This window comes from Haliotis rufescens, unplaced genomic scaffold (genome assembly GCF_023055435.1).
Source record: "Haliotis rufescens isolate VD_foot unplaced genomic scaffold, xgHalRufe1.0.p SCAF_2, whole genome shotgun sequence".
Lineage (NCBI taxonomy): Eukaryota > Metazoa > Mollusca > Gastropoda > Lepetellida > Haliotidae > Haliotis > Haliotis rufescens.
The window spans coordinates 26,720,664-26,741,442 of record NW_025963890.1 but is presented as its reverse complement, the minus strand read 5'-3'; the positions used below and the strand labels follow the sequence as shown (position 1 = coordinate 26,741,442).

The 20,779-nt window shown below is 40.5% G+C and overlaps 1 protein-coding gene across 1 annotated transcript in view; it reads right to left on the bottom strand.

Annotated features, from left to right (window-relative positions):
- LOC124120813 overlaps positions 1–20,405 on the bottom strand; it is an 83,098-nt gene extending 62,693 nt beyond the window's left edge. Inside the window, exon 1 of the mRNA XM_046483672.2 lies at positions 20,317–20,405. The gene's annotated coding sequence lies outside the window, so the exon portion shown is untranslated. The remainder of the gene's footprint in view (positions 1–20,316) is intronic.
- Positions 20,406–20,779: the final 374 nt, after the last annotated feature.

The window sequence follows — 20,779 nt, the reverse complement described above, 5'->3', positions numbered from 1 at the left end:
GACAATTTTCTGACAATGCAGCTTGCTCTTGTGGATACAGGTATGAAAATGTATCACACCATTTCTTTTCCTGTCCCTTTTATAATGTTGTAAGACATGATTCATTCTTCTACTCTGAGGAGTTGATCTTAACACTATATTGAAAGATAATGCTAATTTTACAAAAACTCCTAATCTAATCATCTTAAAATCAGTACATTCATACATATTCCATTCCAAAGGGTTTAAACTAACGTGAGACTGTAAATCCCGCGTATATAATTGTTCTACTCATTACACCAAACTGTTGTCCATGATCACTTGCTCTTGTTAACGTATCTAGTTTATCATCATGTATTGTTTTGTTTAATACCTTCATGAATATAACTTGTACTGGAGAGGTATTAACATAAGCCTTTTCGCTTGTTTACCGATCCAGATTCATTGAATAAAAATATGTTTATATCATACGTTCAGAAAACGTTGGTGTTGCTTGTCATCGTTCCACATGTAACAGATAGATGTGATAGTGTCATGGCGATCGACTCTTCCGAGGACTTGTCAAAGCGAATTTGTCATTGGCGTTTGTAAAGCATTAGTACAATTATTGGTAAAAGAATTTTGAAAATGAGTGGCTGAAATCCCCACATCATGTCATCAAGAGATATTATGTAAATGTGTATTTGTTCAAAGCGGCGTTAAGCCCAACTCATTCTGTTTGTATACTCTGAATTTCCTACTCGTCGTTGCCGGAGATCATACAGCAGTCTGCTTTATTCACTACAATAGACAGACAAGATTACGGCCGACTTCTGGATTTGGAACAAATTCAATATTCACTAAAGCATCACAGTGTTGAATGGAACTACAGAGTTGAATTTCTTCAATTTTGGTCAGTTTTCACCTGAGGTCGTTGTTGATGGGGACGACCAGTGAGGGCTTGGGGCATTTTTCATTTGCCACTGGTGATACTGTCCCATACTTAAAACAGCATAGCTTATGTTACTCCCATACAGACTGCCTGCACGGTGAGGTTAAACCAATACAGTTAAATATTTATATGGTTAACTTAACTTGAAAGGGGTTGCTTAACAGGCGTAACGGGCCTAACACCACTCCCTGTTACATAATTAGATTAGTGTAGAGACCAAATGTTTGAGGCCAAGAAACAAAACAGATTATGTAGTAAGACGCTCCTTAAGACCACTCACGTTAACAAGACTACAAGCATATGCATATAAGACTATACATTTATAATCAGTGTAAAAAACACCATTTTCCATGGAATCATGGACAGACTTGTTGCGGTTGACATCTCTTGTTAAATTCCTGTTACCTTACAATGCTGTTTTCATATCAAAACCATTTGGGTAGTAGTTCATAGAGCTTCTAGCGTGACGATAAATAGGACAAGTAAGGAGAAAGTGAAGCATATAAATATGTCTTACAACTGAATGACCATTAAATCAATATATCCAATTCTGAAGCATGAATGAGCATGAACAACTTGACACTATCGAGTACCGTAATTTAAGTCAAAATATACTGTAACACAATTATTACCTGACATCAGCCCGTTCAGTTTACATAACATTGTGCTGAGGACGAATCGCTTCATCTATTGCCACAGATAGTGCGAGTGCATGTATCAGAAATGACACGGGTTTGACTTACAAGCATCGTATGTACATGGCGGTAACGAACATGTATGTTGCCCAGGGTGATCTTGAATGACACAAAGATGTTGAGAAGATTTAGTTTTTATTTCATTTCATTTCATTTCCCACAGCATACCCACCCTTATCCTTATCTTGAACATTTTTAAATCCCACAACTTACATATTTTGCGTCAGGTGTTTATACCTTATTGTCCTTTTTTCAATATTAAAACTATCCCACACCTGTCCCTGACTGCCAATCAGAGCTCATCTGAATTGGTCGTTATTCCCCATAAGACTGACTGAAATGGTAAAGCATCAACATGGCTGGATTAAAGATGTTGAGTTCTTAACGTCACAGAGAGGTAGCACACAAGTCCTCAAGGAGGGATATCGTCACACAATGAATGTAGAGAGGCAAACCTGCGTTCACTGGAAGTGTGTGAAGTCAACAATGGAACAGACAGAAAGGGTTTATATTTCGCAGATTGACTTTGGTGTCCACCGAGAGGTAAAGAATTGTCTGTGCTGGTTGTGTCAGGCAACAATTTTTTATCTCGGACAAATGAAAATGGAAGACTTTTGCAAACTAACCAGATATGGATAAGTAACATATGATGATATAACGATTTCTAACAACATGTGCATTCACCTACGTATCTAAGAGTAAGACCAAACCTAAACAATTAAGTTGGCGTTTATTCTGTGAATAGGATGGTTTAAGCTGGGAGTAACCAAAATAGGAATAATAGAACACAATAAGCCTGTTTACGAATCAGTGAAGCACACGACGCTCGCACATTGCTACCAAACAAACACATTATTGTAAAATCAGTTAATGTTTTACGTCCACAGACAGACAGACATTCTTTATTTCCTCCAATAATAGAAGATTACATATGACAGTAAGTTAGGTCAAATCATATATGACCTGTAGTGAACAGAACGCAGATAACAAAAAAAAAATGAATACAATGCCCTTCTAGGTAGGAGCTTGTGAACAGTAACGGTTATAACATGTTTTGTTTGATGTGTAACCTGCAAATATGTACAAACTTTGAGACAACCAACACAAATCGTATCCAAGTGCTAAAATCAACACGACATAAGGTGTTGTGATCTCCTCCAAGCAAACAGTTCAACATTGCATTGTCATCCTGGTCACAAAAGTTAATAAAATCGTTTATATGCAGCAGTGAAGAAAGTTTATCGCACATCTGATTTCTCTGATGTATGAGGCTTCACAGTCAATGATGACATGTTTTGTACAGTCCGGTACTATGGTGTGACATAGTGTACATGTGACATAACCAGGTTTTACTGATGCCAGATATATCATCGATGATATGTAGAGTTTGTGTGTTGGATGAACGTATGCTATTTTCCACAAATGATGCATACGCACTGTCGGGTGAATTTCATAAAAGGTTTGTAGCCCTGGTGTGTTGTGAGGCACGCTGGAGTTTAATGACTGTTCATATTGATTAAGAACCTTCTTGACCACAGAGCACCATCTCTGTTTGTCCATAAAAGTGCCATATTTAAGATAAGCAAGCAGTATTTCTTTTATATTATATTTTCTAAACAGTAAAACTGTCTCTTGTATAAAACTGCTGTTGATGTTGAATCCTGCTATACATTTGCCTAATAGCCATAAGAAAAGTTTCTTCGATATAAAGGAATTATTCTGTCTACATAGTCGACCAAAGAATAACAGTTTACATTTGTCTATATATGTGTGCATTGACCATAGTCCAACTGCTGTTATGGTGGGCTCGCATGCTGATCTACAAGGGAATCCTTGTGCACCTCGGGCAAACGTTCTCTTACTTACTTTCTTACTTACTTACTTTGGAGATTTAACGTGCGCTTTCCGACTGATGCGTATTTCGCACACGGGCCCGGCCAGGCCATTTAATGTGTTTCCGAAAGGGGCGAAAGTGGTCTGTGCAACCCAAGAGGGGTGTTTTAGGGGTTGCTTATATAGAATTTGGTAATTTTGAGATTTGGAATAGATGCTGATGGGATTGGGGAGGAGAACTAAGGGAGCTGGGTATGGTGGATGTTTGTTTGTTTATGTGATTTTGATTTGGTAGGTTATTGTGTTTTTAGATGCGTTTTATTAGTTCCGTTTTTATTAAGAATACGCCTAAGGCCTTGAAGTTTTCTAGTTTATTTTGTGGGTTTAGTATTGCTTCTAGAGTTAGAGCCTTGTTTAGATTGAGGGTGGTTTGTAATGCGTTTCGATGTGTTAGGTAGTGTGTGCAGTGGATGAGTGCGTGTTCTGGGGTTTCTGGTTGTTTGCAGTGTGGGCGGTTACCTGTAGTGTGTTTTTAAATTTTTTTTAGGTGGTTATTTAGGTTGGTGTGTCCTGTTTGGAGTTTAGTGATTACTCTGTCGATTTTTTTGGATCGATGGAGAATTTTTGGTTTGGTTAGTGGTTTGCTGAACACTTTTTTGATTTGGCTATTTGAGTTTAGATATAGGTTATGCCATTTTTGTGTGATTTTTTGCTTGTTTACACTTTTAATTTCTGACGTTCTCTGGGTGGTTTCCAGTTTCAAGTTTTGTGTATGAAGCATCAGTTATGTTGGTGAACAACTCACATGAGTAGAGAGCATTTGGCAAGATAACAGTTCGCCATATCTTTGCACTAATGATAGGATTAAACCCATGGTTAATCCGGATGTATATAGAGAGTTTAGAGTTTTCAATGCTTTGTGACATGCTGATTCAATTCGTCGTTTAGTCAAAGTGTTATGGGAGAAGATAACTCCTGCATATCTCGTCTGCTCAACTCTATTATTTGTTTCTCCACCTATGGTGAGGTTAAATGACAATGGCCTTTTAACGCTGGTGTTGAAAGCAATGACACAGCTTTTGGACGGGTTGTAGGTAAGTCTCCATTTCAGGGCATACGCGTCTACAGTGTCTATGAGGTCCTGCATGCCTTTAAGCGTAGTGCTAAGTAAGGTGGTATCATATGCAAGTAGTAACGTCGGAATTGTCATGTTTGCTATTTGGATGCCAGTGCCTGTACGTTTCAGTTCTTTAATAAGTTCATCAACGTAAACCAGAAAAAGCCATGCTGATAGGACTCTTCCTTGTCCAACACCTCTACGTATTGCAAAGTATTCTGATTGCTGACCTTGAAATGTAATATAAGATCTTGCTGTGGTATAAGAATGTTTGATAAATCGCCAGCACTTTCCATTAATTCCAAGAGTGAATAGTTTTTTCAGCAGTCCATTGTGCCAAATCTTATCAAACGCTTTTTCGTTATCGAGAAAAGTGCAGTAGAGTACTGACTTGCATTGTTTGAAATATGCAATACATTCTTGCAGAGTTAGTGCTGCAAACTGAGCCCCACTACTCTTCCGAAATCCAAACTGTAAGTCATCGGGGAATATAATGTTACGGTTGATCCAACTCTGTATTCTCTCCATGATTACTTTCTCTAGCAGTTTTCCGATAGCTGATGTAATGGTGATACCGCGGTAGTTTTTGGGGTCACATTTGTCTTTTCCATTTTGTTTATAAAGTGCAATTGTGAATCCAGTTCTGTAAGGTAACGGAGAATACTCGTGTTTTATTATTAGGTTAAAGAGAATCACAAGATGATGTAGTAACCTATCTCCAGCATGCCTTATATGTTCATTAGTCACACCATCAGGACCGGAGGACTTTCGGTATTTTAGTGTCTTTACCACACAGCTAATCTCTTCTGATGTGAATGGGTCTTTCAGGATAGTGTTATCTTGTCCAAGGGACTCTCTGTTCAATACTTGTATCTCATCATCAGACATATTGAATTCATTATTTCTGTTTGAATAGTCAGGAGTTGCTAAATCCCTGAAATAGTCTCTCCAGGTGTTAACAATACTGACAGGATCGTTTGCTACTTTGTCGTTGTACTTCAAAGTGTTTATTGTTGACTGTTTCCTTCGGATACTTTTGATTCTCCTGTAAAAGTAGCCAACATCTACATCACAACTCTGTTCAATATCCCTGTATAGCTCTTCTGCAAGTCTACATTCGGCTTGACGTTTATTCCTGCGGTGACATCTCATATCATAATGGTAGGCATCCAGTTTATCCGACTTCCAGTAAGGTCGAAGGTAATGTCGATATACACCATTAGGGATTGTTGTTACCGAGGCTGTGAGGAGACTGTTTGTTACACGTGAGTTATATCTCTCTATCAAAGATACCATGTCTGTCTGCTGGTTACTGTCCATTGTGAAGTTCAGGAGCTTATCAACTTCGCTGCCGTACAATTTAATATCTGTATCATCAGCTTTTGGCCATTTGACTGAGATCTTAGAGGATCGATAGTTGAAGGACGAGCAACGTTGTATACGAAGTATGCTGCATACCGGATAGTGATCAGATACATCATATGACACGTCAGTATTGACATTGTAGCTATCTATGTAGCCTCGCATATATTCAGGGACGCATATGTAGTCCACAGTTGATTTCCTTGTATTGTCCTTGGAGCGAAAGGTAGCTTTTGGCGCTTCAGGGCAGATAGAGGATGTTGTTATTATATTCCTTTCGTTGAATAGGCGTTCCGTTAGAAGCTTTGTCCTTTGGCTAGTTGGATAGTGGTTAATATCAGCGTTGAGGTCGCCAGCTATTACACATGTTCCGACACAAGAATATTTGTCATAGGTGTTACATAGTGCATCCAATGCGTCTCTATACTGGCTAGTGCTCCGATTAGTTGAAGGTAGCCTTGTCCCAAGTACATATAAATCTTCAAACGTAGGTTTAACAATCCTTGTTATCACAACGTGATTATCTTCAGATGGTACTTGGTTCGCTGTGTATTCTGTTGATGTCCTGAGTAACATAGCAATACCTCCAGATCCACGATTACTGACACAGGTATCATCACAGATCACTGCGCTTACATTAAATTTATTATCCAATGAATGGAGATAGTTGAGATTGTCTGCTTTTAGCCAGTGTTCGGTAATAACAACCACATCGTTGTTATTAAGGAGCGAGATGAGCCGTGGTGTTCCATTCATAACTTCCCTGACATTCCAGGTCGATATTCGAAGGGTGCACATTAAAATGTATAGTATACAAATGTAGTTTATGTTCATGGTGAATATATGTTATATCCTAGTGATCACGTGGGAATATCCCTTCATAGTGTTTGTTTTTGGGAGACACGGCATGTTTCCACTCCATTAATTCTATTCTGCCCTCTGGGTTATAGTAATAGATCCAGGTCTCATTACAGGTAACTAACCGAAAATGAAGATAATCTGACTCGTCTTTGTACCTGGTTAACAGGACATTACTGATGGTGACCATTTTGCACACAGCAAGGAGATGTTCATGAATGATGGTTTCTATGGATCCAATATGATATGTTTTTTCCTCCTACTGATGGAGTACTATTCGCCGGTTTTTCATCACTAGATTTTCTAGTCTCTCTTTACCGCATTGGAATTCCTTGACCCATCGTTTAATAGTGGCAGATGATGGAGAGGTCTTCCCATTAACAGCGACCAGTCGCATTTTGCTGACTGACCCTCCAGGATCAGAAACTTCTCTGTAGACAGTTTTGCCCATTTTGTTATCACAAGGGGTATCCTTTTTTATCTTTTCCAAAAGCAAACTACATGTAATACAGTTGGTGTGCTAATGTTCTAGTGCAGTGCTGGGTATCCTCACTGTCCTAAATATGTTAGACTCAAAACCTTTTGATACACCCTCGTAGCAATCTCTATAAAACCAAGACAAAATAAACTATACTGAACCGCCAAAGAAACATCACCCAAAGTAATATTGCATGGAAAGTTGTCATTTAAATAATCTGGGTAATTTTTGTCAAAGTTTCTAAAATTTAACATCATCTTGTCCGGAAAAAAGAAATTTGATGATAAAAAACAAAGCAGATGACAATAAAACAGATCGCCCCAACGCATCTCGGCAAGGGCCATGGTAACCCGATGAACGTGAGTTCCGTGCAAATTGAAATGCAAATGCGTTCCCCCAGTTCTTGCATTATAAAAATCACCCAGATCGGATAACATTCATTCGTTAATGAATTGCTACCACATGCCAAGATTGACAAGAAATCAGCGACACCAAGCCCTTGGATGATTGCAAGCTGGACAAACCGCCCGGCAAGTAACCAATGCATTTCAAGTCCACGTAAGGACCTTATACAGGCTCCAGCAACGGTACCAGACCACCAACACTACAGATGACCGACCACGTAGTGGAAGACCAAGGGTCACCACCCGACGTCAGGATCGTCAGATTGTCTTCCAGATCGCTTTGTTACTGCTGCGAAAACACACCAGCGACACATTAGTGCGGACACCGTGCGTCGACGATTGACGAGCAGAAACCTCCACTGTTACAGGCCACACCGAGGTCCCATTCTGACACCACGTCATCACCGGGACCGTCTTCAGTGGGCAACACAGCACCAGCATTGGCGCCACCAGGAGTAGAGAAGAGTCCTCTTCTCAGACGAGAGCCGTTACTGTATCTCAACAGCAGGTGGCAGAGAGAGAGTCGCGGGGAACTTTATTCGAATGATGGTGTTGTTGAGAGAGACTCATGGGGCGGTCCGAGCATCATGGTGTGGGGTGGAATTGGTTTTGCACAGAGGGTCGGCCCTGTGGTCTTCTAGAACATCGGTCCAGGGAGAGGGAATGATGTCATAGCAGCTCGGTACATTGATCAAGTCTTGAGACCACACGCCATACCTCATTTGCCACGTCGCCGCAACCACGAGTTGCAGCATGATAACGCCCGTGCCCACACTGCGAGAGAGCAACAAGAGACAGAATGGCATCAGAACCTGCCGTCAGTCCCGATTTAAATCCCATTGAGCACCTGTGGGGCGAGATTCAAAGACGGCTGAATGACGTCCGACCGAGGCCGACAACTGAAGGCTGAACTGCGTCAGGCGTTCCTCAGGGTGTGTGCTCAAGTGCCGCCTCACCCATTCCATGTATCGACGTTGCACGGTAGTCATCAATGCAAATGGCGGACGCACGAGATGCTGACTTGTGATGTCATTTTCTCAGAGACTAGTGTTGTGTTTCAAAGTACGTTTACAGTGTTTGGACAAATAAGGTTTCCAATATATCTATCCATGGTGACGTTTCTTTTGCGGTCCAGTATATATTGATTAAAGGTAATATGTCTTGCTGATGGATAGTTTATTCACTACTAAAAGAATCAATGATACCGATATTAAAGAAACAACAACCTGCCTATGTCGGCCTCCATGTGTCATGTATACATTCCATGTAAGCTGTTCAGTCAGAAGGAATGTTTCCATTTCACTGGACACGTTTTAACCATCACGATCTCAATCCATACTTCTCTTTTGGATCAGTTTAACTTCATCTCACACATATCACATGAAATTCAACGGTTGGTAAAACATCCCATTAGCCACCCTGTTGTCACTATCCTTTCTAGACTAGACACGGGCCTTAATGTAATGTCGTTTTTTTATGAACAAGATATTGCTGATCTACATTTGGACATGTTAGACTGTACGGCATGGTACCCAGGCTGTCGCTTTCTCGATGTTGTGTACTTGTCCAATACCACAACGGTGAATATTTAACTAGTTCCATTCTTTTTTCCATCTCTTAAGCTGTGCACTTCGACTTTTTCTTGATTACCGCCTCGATCTAGTCTGGCCACTGCTGACAAAATGGTGCCAAACAACAGTTACTCGTTCTCGCTAACCCTTAAGGTTGCATAGATCAATGTAGCAGTGCAGCTAAACAATTACCTTTGGTTGATTCCATTAAGCCCTGAAATTTCACTTCCATGTCAAAATGAGTAAAGTTACCCTAGTTATTCCCCCTTATCCCAAGGTAATCAAGATGGCGTCCGAGGTGGACGTGCCCTCACTGCTCGCTGTGTCAAATCAAGTTCTGAATGGATATCCCAATCAAAGCTTGACTTCAGTGGAAGCAAATGAGGCTACACAATCATACAATGTGTTTGATTGTTCAGATATGATCATGACCTCCATGGGTGGAGTTAGAATGGAAAAGGTAACTCGGAATCAAACATGTGAGATCGACAATGGAGGCTATATGGAGGAGTCACCAGGGTCCGTCAGCAACCAAGGTACTTGTCCCGACCTGCTAAATGTTATTCTTACAGACCTGGGAAACTGCGCAAAAGAAGTGATTATGTCAAAAATAATCAACAAATGCAATGGAAATACCGGTAACTTAGATGTGATACGGCATGTATTATTACAACAATGCAAACAACGGGAGGATTTCCCACATCCTGAGGGTTGTTTAAGACGTCGTATGGATAGAAGATCAAAACAGGGCGAAACCTTACAGAGGAAACTAGCTAAGGATAATTTCATATCATTCAGAGCCTATCTGGGAGATTTTGGAGAAGAGCTATATGAAATTGTTAGTGGGCCACGACGCAGACTGGCTGTTGACAGTGTGAGTGAAGCCCAGCAAGCCCAGTCATTCATTGCAATCAGCGAGACAATGGCCAGGTTCGAGAGAGACCTGGCTGAAGTGAAGGGAGAGTTTATTCAAGAAGTTGATTGCCTCAGCCAAAAGATTACACAATTGCAAAGAGACAATAAACAGCTTAAGACTGATTACGAAGCTGCTAAAAATGAAACAGCCAAGGTGAAAACTACAGCAGAGAAATTGAGAGTGAATATGATCAAGGCTGTAGAACAGTTACGAAGCGAGAATAAAGACATACAGAATGAACTGAATCAATGTAAATCTGTTGTCGAAGGCATAAAGACAAGTCTCAGTACACTGAAAGGGGAAGTAACAAAGGCGAGTGAAAACCAAGCTGTTATGCAAGCTGAATTGGTGACGAAGAAAGTTGATGTAGATAAGCTGACAGCCATAACTGTAAAGTTGGACAAAAAGGTTACGGACCTGAGAAAAACTTTAAATGACTCAAAGTTGAAAGTGGATGAAAAGTGCCTCGAAATAACACGGATCTCGGATGATCGTAGTATGGGAATAACGAGTCTGAGGTCAAAAGTCTCGCTCCTGAGCAAAAGTCTTGACGCATTGGAAAGTGACGTCACAGAGGTTGATAAAACGTGTCGCACTAATACAAGGACAGCGACTGATATTAAACGGAAGATGGCGTCTATGGAGAAACAGAAGCTTAAAGCTTCAGAAAAGTCACCACATATGGATGAAATTACAGTATCACAATGTGTAAATGTGATTGAACACACAGAAAATGGGAAGAATAATTCTAACGACAATAGCAACAATCGTGATCATGATACCTTAATTCAAAGGAAACATATTGAAAGCAGAGATGCAAATGTGAGTAATTCACATGATGTACAAGATGATGTTACACGCGGACACGATTCTACAGACACTTCGCGAATTGCCACCAACATAACACAGATGGACATGAGTACTCAACATACTAATGGAACGGATGTATCAAAACGAACATACAGTCAGTGTGTACAGGGAAATCACAGCGAGACGTCTTATACTACTCCCATTAGTGACGGGTGTAACCACGTGTCCACATCTCAGGAAAATAATCCTTCCAGGAATGAGAGCAAGACTTATGTTACTAGTTCCATTGTCAACAGATGTAACCAATCGTCCATATCTCAACCAACGGGAAACACTCCATCTAGAATTGTAGTTCATGTTGGCACAGATCAGTGTGCTGCAACTATGGATATACAGGAAGAGTTCCGTGCAGCTCCTGCCAAAGTCAGGACTGCAAGGTTCTATGTGGGTGGAATACACAAGAACAACACAGCAGAATCTGTGAGGCGTTGCTTGGAAAAGAAAGCTGTTACTGTTACCTACGTGAGATTTTTTAATCGTGATGAGAAGAGGACAGCATCAGCCCAGGTAAATGTCCTAGCCAAAGATAAAGATAAACTTGAAAGCAAAGACTTCTGGCCCGAAAATATTTTTATTAAGCCGTGGCTATCCCGCGAGCAATTCTGGCAACATATTAATGAAAGAAAGAACAATCAGATCACTTCCCCAGACTCAGAAACACCCGGACTACGTTGATAATGCCCTTGGACCATAACTGTCTTTCATTAATGTGTTGGAATGCTAGAGGCATCATGTCTAGCGTTCCTTATTTAAATGATTGCCTAAATGCTAACTGTGTGGATATCTGTGCAATAGCTGATCACCAGCTTCATGAATATAATCTGTGTTTTATGGATACTATTAACAATGACTACTTCTATATTGCCCAAGCACCTTCAGAACCAGAGCATTGTACTCGACGAGGCCTTCCTAGTGGTGGTACAGCATTACTTTGTAAGAAATCCATGAAGACTTTTATCAACGAAATCAACTTAGACTGTGATAGAATCTCTGGAATAGAACTGTCCTTTAAACAGGATCACTCCATGTACATCTTCTGTGTATACCTGCCCCCATCAAACCGCCCTGAAGAACTTTATTCTTTTTATGTGGATAATCTAAAAGACATTTGTGATGCATATTCCTTGAAAGGCAGTGTAATAGTGATGGGAGATTTTAATGCCACTGCCCGTGGACCTAGGTACAATCCTGCTCTGAGCAGTTGTGAGTGATGGAATTCTGTCGAAATTCCTGACCAGTTCAAATTTGTCTCCAGTAAACATGCAATCTAATTGTGTTGGTCCGATATTTACCTTTCAAGCTTATAATGGAGGTCCAGTCTCTGCCGTCGATTATATAATGATCTCAGAAGACCTCAAAGGGCTAGTAACTACTGCTTGTGTAAAAGATGATAATCCATTCAACGTCTCTGATCACCATCCGGTTCTCTGCACAATTTCATATGACAAGATTCCGACAGATGACGACCAAGGAAATGTCTACACAAAATATTCATGGGATAAAGCTCTAGAAGATGGATCTATCCAGGACTATACATATGCAGTCTCACATCTTCTCTGGCCTATTTCTTGCCCCAAGGTTGGATGTACACATGGTGATATAGACACCTATAGTGATCAGACAGTCCAGTGTCTAACAGAAGCAAGTGAAATGTATTTACATAAGAAAAAGTTTAAGAAATATCTTAAGCCATATTGGAAAGGTAAAGCTGATAACCTTCATAAGTTCATGTGGAACTGTAGAACTGAATGGATCAATGCTGGGCAACCCCGAGGAAGGGAACACAGCACTTTCAGATGCTATAAGGAAGCAAAAGATAAATTTAGATATGCTTTATTGGAGGCAGCAGCGCAGTATGAAAATGAGTACTTTAAACAGATAGATGATTGTGGTGACCTAGATCAGAAGATGTTTTGGACTTTAATTCGACGTGGGAACAGAAAACAACAGATTGCATGCCTTGAAGCAGAAGGTGTGCAAACAAGAAATCCCCAAGAAATCTGTACCACCATGGCAAACCACATGAAACAGGTATCAAGCGACCAAGATGAGCTTCACTTTGATCAAGAGTTTAGGAAGCACATTGGGGCTCACGTGAAAAGGATACGTTTAGACATACAGAGCACTGATCAGTCATCAGTTGATCTTCTAACAAGTCCAGGAGAAATAACATCAATTTGCAAAACCCTAAAACGCAACAAGGCTGCTGGAATGGACAACATATTTTATGAACATCTTCGATATGGTGGAAAATACCTTACAAAGTGCTTGTCAGAACTCTTTAACCTCGTTATTACATCTGGATACATTCCTGCCCAATGGAAAAGAGGCACTATCATTCCGATATTCAAGGGAGGCAACAAATCTCGCGTGTTACCGGATTCCTATCGAGGGGTAACCCTATTGCCGGTTATATACAAGGTATTTGAAGTCATTGTAAGCAGAAGAATCCCACAGCTCACCAACAGTAAATCCTTTCCATGTATACAACAATGTGGTTTCCAGAAAGGCCTTTCCTCCAGTGACACCTCCTTTATTGTACAAGAATCAATACTTCATTATAAAGAGCGATCGGACGTCATCAACGTAGCCTTCCTAGACAGTTCAAAAGCGTTTGACACAGTATGGCACCAAGGACTTTTATACAAGCTGTATCATCTTGGAATCCCAGATGCACTGTGGAGGATATTTGACAATAGCTACAAGTACCTCGAGAGCAGCGTCCTTGTTAATAACACAAGATCATACTGGTTTCCGTTATCAAGAGGTGTTCGGCAAGGAAGCGTCCTGTCGGCAAAACTCTACCTGCTATACATAGATGAACTGTTACAGAAACTGTCCACCAGCAATCTTGGTTCAGTGATCTTGGATATCCATGAAATGGCACCCACTCAAGCGGACGATATAGCAATTGTTAGTCCAGTATCAGCAAATCTGCAGAAGATGGTGACCATCTGTGAAAGATATAGTTCAGACTGGCGGTTTACCTTCTCTCCTTCCAAGAGCCAGATTGTCAGATATAGTGACAGAAAAGCAGCTGCTTCTAGTGTTGAACTCTGTGGACGTGATATCCCAGTGACAAATGAGCTTAAGCACGTTGGTATTATATTGAACTCTGAATTTAACTCATGGGAGAGAACTCTGGAGAGCTGCTCGAAGATGAAAGCATCAGCCATGGCACTCGTCAAATCGGGACTGCATGAACGCGCTCTAAACCCCATGACAAGCCAAAACTTATTAAGGCAGTTTGTATTCCAAAGGCTATGTTTGGGTGTGAACTCTGGTCGATGATTTCCAAGGCAGAAATTCTGGCTTTAGAAAGAGCACAGAGGTCCATTCTCAAAATGGCACAGGGACTTCCACGTCATACTAGGTCTGACATAGTTAATGCTCTTCTCGGCTGGCTCCCCATAGAATCATTTATCAACATCAGGAAGCTACTCTTTCTTGGCCACCTCTGTAACTGTTCTAATCATCTGCTTTCTAAGAAGGTTTTTATGACTCGTATCTTCATGTATATGCATAAGTGTTCATCCACAAGTATGGGCTTTGTCCCAGACATATGTCGCATCCTCCACAAGTACTCACTGTACTGTCATCTGAAGGCATTTCTTAGTTCCGGTACATTCCTGGAACGGAATATATGGAAAAGAACAGTCAAAGAAGCCGTGAATACTTTTGAAGTACGAGCATGGCGGGAAAGACTTTCATCAGACCCTGACACTGTGCACTTTAAGAGTATTCATCCGGATGTGACCCCACACGTGGCGTGGAGGATAGCTAGAGACTATCCTGAGCTAAAGGCAGCTGCCTGTTTTGTTGTCCACAAGTGTGCGATGTGGAGACCGGGCAAATTACATGGTACCTGTACACATTGTGGTATTAACTACCATGACTTACTGACTCACGTACTGTGCCACTGTGTGAGTAAGGAAACAATAAGAGAGAACCTATGGTGTGACATTGTGTGTATAGGTCCCGTTGACATCAGCGTTGAACTCCACAGCAAATCAGACTATGATCTTGTAGCTTGTTTGTTGTCCTGTAAGCCACCTTTGGATACTGATCCAGATACCTGTCGCTCTTACTCACGAAGTGTAATTCGAGGACTCTACCGTTTTCAATATATGGACGGAACTTACTAAGAAAATCCGTTACCACAGTGGTATATGGTGGTATTCTCTGACAATGTAATTATTGTCATGTAATTATCTTTAATATTATACCTTGTAACTCTCCTATGGAGGAATAAAAGTATATATATATACCACTGTCCAGGCAGAATTCCCTATTCGAAACCTGTAATATTTTCGTATTCGAAACCACACGCTGAAATTGACAGATATCAAGTCTGCACTAAAAATCTGTAAATGGAAAGCTCAGTAGGTTTATGTCCTAAATATTCGCTTTGACAAATCAGACATTGCCTATGTAAATTGAAATTATGTAATTTATCTTTCGCTGTTTCACCCGCTTCACTGAGATGAGTCTGTACCTAATACAGTTCATGTGGATATTATACTTCTACGATGAAAACATGTGCCACGATACTGTGGCTCGCCTGGATAAGTAAGCTTATCAACATACACTTAATACTTGCTGCCATCATCGATTATAAAATATTTTCAGCATCTTGCCAGGATAAATGGACACATATAACTAAACACCATTCCTTCATCGGCAAAAATAAATATAAAGTTTAACAATGTCATGTGTTGTTATAAACAACCGTTAGATTTACGTCAAACATGCCTTCTGAAAACCTTACATTTTAAACAACTTTTTAAGCTGGTCGAATATAATGGCTGGGGTAGTCAGATTCTGTGATTTGGTTGATTGGGTTAATGGTGTAATTAAACCACTATATACATAGAAAGTAGATACCAAACATCCTGAACATTACAGACCTATAACATTGCTGCGTTCATTTGGAAAGTTATTCACCTCTATACTAAATAACAGTTTGAGCAATTATACTGAAACAAACCACATTCTATCCGATGATCAAGGACCACCCCCGTGGTCTAGTGGTAGAGCGTCCACCCGCGGTTCGATCCCCGGCCGCGTCAAACGCGTTAAAAGATACTTCTTGTTGATAATGCCTGGCGCTCGGTATTAAGGGGCTAAAGCATGGACTGTTCCGCTCGGAGTCGGAAAACTCTGTCTGACTGGGGCATTCATGTTAAACTGCGGCATGGTATCTCACTGGGCTAGCACTATAAAATCGGCATTAGACCGGACTAGTACATGCAGCCACACACACGTGCATGTACGTCACTATATAAGTGCAATACTTTTGGACGCGACGTTAAGCCCATTTCACCTCACCTTCACCACCGAAGATCAAGCAGGTTTCTGAAAATAATACTGAACTACCGATCACCTTTTTACTGAACATAATCTCTCTGAATTATTGAAGATTAAAAAAAGGAATGTGCATCGATTGACTTTCTATCATCCTACGATCCTACTGATTTCCAAAACAATGTTAGATTCATTTCAGAGGTATTGTGTTAGTTGGAAGTTTAAAATCAATCATTCGAAACCGCAAATAATTATATTAGTCAGGGCGAATCAAAAATGTAAATGCAATCCTTCAAAAGTGATAATTATATGATAGATAATGTTGATTCTTATCAATAACTTGGCGTCACTTTTCAGAAAACTAACAAATTTACAAAGACTAAGCAAATCCTAAATGAAAAGACCCGTGAAGATTCCGGGGTAGAATAGGTCTTCAGCAACCCATGCTTGCCGTAAAAGGTGACTATGCTTGTCGTAAAAGGCGACTAACGGGATCGGGTGGTCAGGCTCGCTGACTTGGTTGATGTATGTCATCGATCCCAGTTGTGTAGATCGATGCTCATGATATTAATCACTGGATTGTCTGGTCCAGACTCGATTATTTACAGACCGCCGTCATATAGCTGTAATATTGCTGAGTGCGGCGTTAAACAACAAACCAACCAACCTAAATGAAAAGGCAACCGAAGCTGTGTTTTTCGATTTAAGCCAAGTTAGAAAACTAAATCTGTCTGCTGATTTATTTTAAGATTTTTTGATAATTTAGTTACTCCTATTTTTCTTTACAGGGTTTTGAAAACTTAGGTTGATTTGAAAATATACATTTAAGATTCCTTAAATATTTATGTTTAATAAGGAAAACTATTCATATTTTTATGATTTACGAGAGCTTGGTGGATACACAGTTGTCAACTTAGTTAAAAGCATTTCTTTTGGTTTATGGAAAAGCCTAAAAAATATCCCCTTTAGTGTATACGTTTATTGATAATGACAGGATTTGGGGAAACTGTAATCACATACGGAGAATACGGAAAAAGGTATTTTTGATCAATTAGGATAAAGATATATATACACATCACAGACCTTTCCAAGAATTATATCTGTTAAAAATGCTTGTTCGTTGAAAGATATCTATGAACTGAAAGATATCTATGAACAAACATGGATAGCAAACATAAACAATTCTTCGAAAGGAAATTTTCAAGAATCTAACTTTCCTAAATCTCAGTACATCAAACCACCATCTGCCGGTAACCTACGCGATCTTTATGACGTCAGAGATGAATTTCACAAACTATTTGTGCGTCAAGCATTTCATGAAAGCTAGGAAATGTTTTGTTCATACATACATTGAATCAAATGTATCAAAAATTAATTATCTTTTGAATTGCCTAACATTTGGAACTTTAAGAAAATCGCCTCTAATTTGCAATAAAATTAGTGAGTGAGTGAGTTGCGTTTAACGCCGCTTTTAACATTATTTCAGTCATATCACGGCGTGTCAGCTTAATGTGGGAGGGAAGCCCGAAGTGATGCAGGTCTAAGACGTTTATCACTTCGGTGAAACCCACGAGCACAGGTATGGTGCTGACAAACCTAGAAACATAATTGGGGCGAACCGGGATTCGAACCCACAATCATAGGTTTCTGGCTTGCCCAAGGGACGCAACTCTGCACAGCGAATTGCGGCGCCTTACACGATTGGGCCACCCGTGTCCCCCCTGCAATAAAATTAAGCCACAAGCAGCATAAAATCATATTCACTTACTTGGTGTATACTGTGCATGGTAGAAGGTTTAATATTTAGGGAGATATAGAGGACATTTCCTTTGTTTTTGATCGGGAAGCTCAAAATACACCAATAGTTGTTTCCTTTGCAGCAATGCAACACCAATGGGGTAAAGATGGTTATAAACTCTTGAACTTTGAACAGCCGTTCATTTATTCGCATTAAAACAGATACATACCTGGATGTTTGATGCAGATAATCAGGAAAATAACAAACCCAGCTTTTGACCTGTGTAAAACGTCATGTGACTAATATTGTAAACTATGACAGCAGCAGCTCTCCTTCCTGTCCCATAAAACGACCTGTGTGTGCCGACTGTTGTTTGGGTGTCACGGAAATACAAATACCACAACTCTGTTTGCCCCCACTTGCCACTTTTGTACACGTAGTATCCTCGACAATCACCAAGGGCACGTTGTACACAATACCACCAGCTACAGCTCCGCTCGGACCCGCACACCAACTAGCCTACCTGCTTAGTCATGGCCTTCTACTTCACAGTAACAGTTGGATCTCCCGCGGTATCACTGTGATGTATTACCTACCTCCACTTAACTGAGCATCTTAACTTTTGCAAATTGCTCCGGCAAGATCAGTAACGACAAATTAATTCCAATTGTGTGACAAAATATTGATTTTCCCATTCATCATAATGTAAAGCATCTCACTGTCTGACTGCTGGGAACGAAGAGTTGTCAGGGGAAAAAGCAAGGTACAGACGCCTTGCGTGACTGGCCATAGTTCATAGTTCATAGTATCAATGCTTTGTTCAGCAAGGTCAATCAATCAATCAATCAATCAATCACAACGGTATTGATATTTATTAAAAAAAACATGCTTCAAGTGTGGGAAAGACATAAGAATAAACGTACGTTTGTCGGCTTGGGGATAAGTTGATCTTATGTATTCTGAACGACAAAAGAAACGAGATATGTATTATGGTACAAATATTTTAGAACATGATTTCTCTCGGTCATATGTTGTTTCCAGTCGCTCAAACAGCTGATGTAATGACGATTCTTTTAAAATGTCTTCAAACACATAAGTGCAACGCCAGATAGGATGCACTTTTGACATCACAAAGTACATGTCCAAGAATGCTTTCAAAAGGACACTTTTACATTTCTGAATTTGGAAAGTGCTTATGATGTGATTGTATTGAAGGTCCATGTCTGAAATATCTGTCGCTCCAGACAAGATTCAATGCCAGATCGACCTCGTAGTGGCAGGTCTCGAGTTACTGCCACACATGAAGACCGTCGAATGCACAGGAACCACATGCATCATCTGTTCCAAATGTCCATGGAACACGACAGGAACCCTTGCCAATGTCATTAGTGACTCCACGGTTAGGCGTCGACTTCGACCGAGAAGTGTACGCTGTAGATGGTCACCTATCCGTCCGGACCTCACATCATCGTCAGACCTATCTTCGGTTAATTGAAGACATCGTCAGTGGCGAACCCACTTGTTTTTGTAGGTCATTCTAATGACCATCTGAGAGTGGTAAATGGTATCGGAACCCAAAGCTTAAGGATGTCCGAATGTCGTGGCGTCAGTCTTAACCACAAAACTGCTCCTGTCATCTTTGAAATTTTGCTAGTAGTGGTAATGACGTGCAGTGCAACGCTACATTGACCATATTTTGAGGCTGCACTCAATTTGTCGGACATCCGATTGTTCAGTTTCAGCGTGATAGTGCTCGACAGCAGGACTGAGAAGGCTTTTCTTCAACATCCATAGAGCACCTATGGGATCAGATGCAAATACGCTTGAACGAAGTGCGTCCCGGACCAAGAACAGCGAATGACCATGAACTTCCATTAGCTAGATCATATATGTAGACACATCAACGGGAACACCATAAACCGTCTTTTTCACCGCCATGAATCAACGGTGTATCGCAGTCCTCAACGCTAAACGGCGGACACACTCTATGTTGACAGCCGTCTGACAAACACACTTGTGTAACAACGAACTGTTTCATCTGCAACTTACATATTGAGACAATGTCCAACCACAATGTTTTTTGGAGGAGCTAGGAAATGGGAACGTTGCAAATAATTTTTCTTTCAAAACATTGCGAGTTCATAAAAAAAACATGATCTAGAAAAAAATATCTTTGCTTTTCTTTTGTGGTTCTGTTACTATAACGTATATGCTGTGTGTGTTACAGGCACTATGCAGGAGTGGACGTTGTACTACTTACCCTGGTCAGCGTGCTAGTGTTGGGGCGGATTACACTCGAGGTTGGAAGCCAACTAAACTCTTACAACTCCTCAACTCCTGTCAACATTTAGCAAGGAAACGTCACATTTCGCTATTTATACAAAAATGTCATGTCAAACATGTCACGTGATTTGTGAGCATTTACCGCACCCCTGCCGTTATCCAATCGGAGCTAGGGGTGTGGCTGTAGGTCAGATTCACCTCTGTCTGAACTGTTACCCCAAAGACATATCTATTTACCTGATGTCTTCTCTCAAATGTCGAACAGCACGTGACAGACAACGCATCTGTCTTTTCCCGCAGTGTTTGTATGTGACTACCTCCACACAATAGCTCAGAAACAAAACATAATATACGCCTACACTGTACACGACATACGCCTATATTTGTACTGAATATCCTACTATACCTTGTACGGTGTAAATTTTATACACCTATACTGT